The sequence below is a fragment of the Littorina saxatilis genome, linkage group LG8 (assembly GCF_037325665.1).
Source record: "Littorina saxatilis isolate snail1 linkage group LG8, US_GU_Lsax_2.0, whole genome shotgun sequence".
Lineage (NCBI taxonomy): Eukaryota > Metazoa > Mollusca > Gastropoda > Littorinimorpha > Littorinidae > Littorina > Littorina saxatilis.
The window spans coordinates 46,630,853-46,633,352 of NC_090252.1; the positions used below are offsets into that span (position 1 = coordinate 46,630,853).

At 38.5% G+C, this 2,500-nt stretch overlaps 1 long non-coding RNA gene across 1 annotated transcript; it reads right to left on the reverse strand.

Moving 5' to 3' along the window:
- Positions 1 to 8: 8 nt before the first annotated feature.
- LOC138972343 (uncharacterized) lies at positions 9 to 1,973 on the reverse strand. The gene is made up of 3 exons (XR_011457566.1): positions 1,878 to 1,973; positions 994 to 1,112; positions 9 to 241 (listed from the first exon to the last, which is right to left on the reverse strand). It is a non-coding gene; the product is annotated as an uncharacterized lncRNA (long non-coding RNA).
- Between the last annotated feature and the right edge of the window lie 527 nt (positions 1,974 to 2,500).

Sequence of the window (2,500 nt, forward strand, 5' to 3'; positions counted from 1 at the left end):
CACCCTAAATGTAAAACAGACCGCAGCTGATAAATGCAACATCGCATTTACTCCGTCCCTAGATTCCTTCTACAAGGGTAAGTCAGTTTGCCATATACATTGCCTTCGTGGTTCCTGATCTCATGTGCTTTGTAGTGTTCAAGAAGTTCAGTCAATGAATTGAAGGAAGTGCCTGTTTCACTAAATACAAAGTTACCTCCCTCTTTCTTGATCATAAAGTACGCAATTTCACCAAAGTTCACTGAAAAAAAAATACACCACCTTGTATTTTATCTAAAGACTGCATTTATCAACACATTTACTACATTGAAACCTGCTTACACGAAAGCTGCACGAATAATATTTGTTGTTTCTTATGTCATAGTTTTGTTTCCTGACGGGAGACCTTAATTGGATACGAACAGACTATATTAGTGTGTTTAACTGAATCGTCTAGTAGATATCAGACCAAACCAGACCAAGTGTAGCAGAAAGTTGTTTCGGTCGGAATCGCCATATCAGCTGCTGAGACGTTAATAAGACCAAATAACCATCCTTGATTGTTCCAGAGAGAGAAAGGGCATCCAACTTAGTTTTAAGTGATGGAGAAGCATTGACATAATATCGAAATTATACTAGGCACGAAAGGAAATAGTTACATAGAAAACATAACATAGATTATGGATGTGCATCCGCTACAATCACATACACACACACACACACACATACACACACACACACATACACACACACACACACACACACACACACACACACACACACACACACACACACACACACACACACACACACACAGCTTGATTATTGTATACAAGGACACTGATGATGATGATGATGATGATGATGATGATGATGATGATGGTGATGACAATGATGATGATGGTGCTGCTGCTGCTGCTGCTGCTGCTGCTGCTGCTGATGATGAAGATGACGATGGTGGTGATGGTGATGATGATGATGATGATGATGATGATGACGATGATGATTAATCACCTGCTAAAACATCCAAGTTCGTGTCAAACTGGTTTCGTTTGACGAGAAAAGTGCCCCGTGTGTTGCCCAGCAGAAGTGTCGTTTCCTCCCTCCTTGATATGTCCCAATCGATGTACCCACTATAAAATACACAGAGTTTAATTCAGACTACACTAGCATACGCTCTTAAGAATGATGTACATACACATACACAGGCCACACATAACAAAAGCAAATGTGATGTGCATACCATGCGGCATGCTAGTAACAGCTATTATGAGTTATTTCTAATATGATAACTGTTAGCAAATGATAACAAGACATGTCGAGAAAAAAGATATCAAGCATGAGCCTTTTAGGCGAATGCTGATATCGTTTATGAGACATGTCTGTTCCCAATGCGGCTGTTCTGTCTAATTCGCAGGGTCGCTTCGAAATTTATTGTGGTCGAATTAAACAGTAAGAAAACCGTTATTTCTAATATGCTGACTGTTAGCAAATGATAATATTCATGTCTCACAAACGATATCAGCATTCGCCTAAAAGGCTCATGCTTGATATCTTTTTTCTCGACATGTCTGTTATCGTTTACTAATAGTCAGCACATTAGAAATAACTCATAATAGCTGTCTGTTACCATCTAGTCGTGATTCCCTTGGATGCAAGTGTCTGTACAAGGCGTAAAACAAAAAACAAAAACAACCATGTTGACACCACTTATCCAAATATTGGGGGGTGGGCGTTAACTAGGTACTGGTTATGCCCAATGCACAAACTGTAACCCATTCGATACAGGGCGCTTACAAGATAGCTAATTACCGTACTTCAAATCCATTCAACGTGCTGAGTAAAACATTAACACCTGTAGAATATTTCATCTCATACCATTTTGATCATCTACTTACCATTCATCGTGACTCCAAATAACTTCTTCACTTCCATTATGGGTGGGGATTTCTCTACCTGCTGACCTAATGTTCAATGGGATATTTTCATGTTGCTGTTGTTCTTGTTGTTGGCTGTTCCTAGACACATCAATCAATCAATCAATATGAAGCTTATATAGCGCGTATTCCGTGGGTACAGTTCTAAGCGCTTGTTGAAGAGTTGTCAACACAGGACTAACAAAGAAACTAACATCTACAGACGGACACGAACCCTATCACACATTACAAGTACAAACGTATACAATATCTACCTTAGATTCCTCCAAGAAGTAATGTGCATGGCAAAGTCCAGCTCCAATACTATAGTATATTATTATGTATTCTATAAAACAAAGTCGTGCAAGAGCTGGTGTCATTGCCGATGTGAAATTAACCCAAAATGATTCTGAATGACCAAATGTTAAGGCATGCCAATAATACTATTTACTATTGTTTTTCACAGCTTATGTAGTATTTTTTGCCTGTTCATTTGTTGAAAGCATTAATGATTTGGGAGAAAATTAGACAGCCATCATTCCAAAACCATAACCTATATTTTGTTATTGATTCTTATTGCTGTATAGTTGATAAGAAAGGGTGTT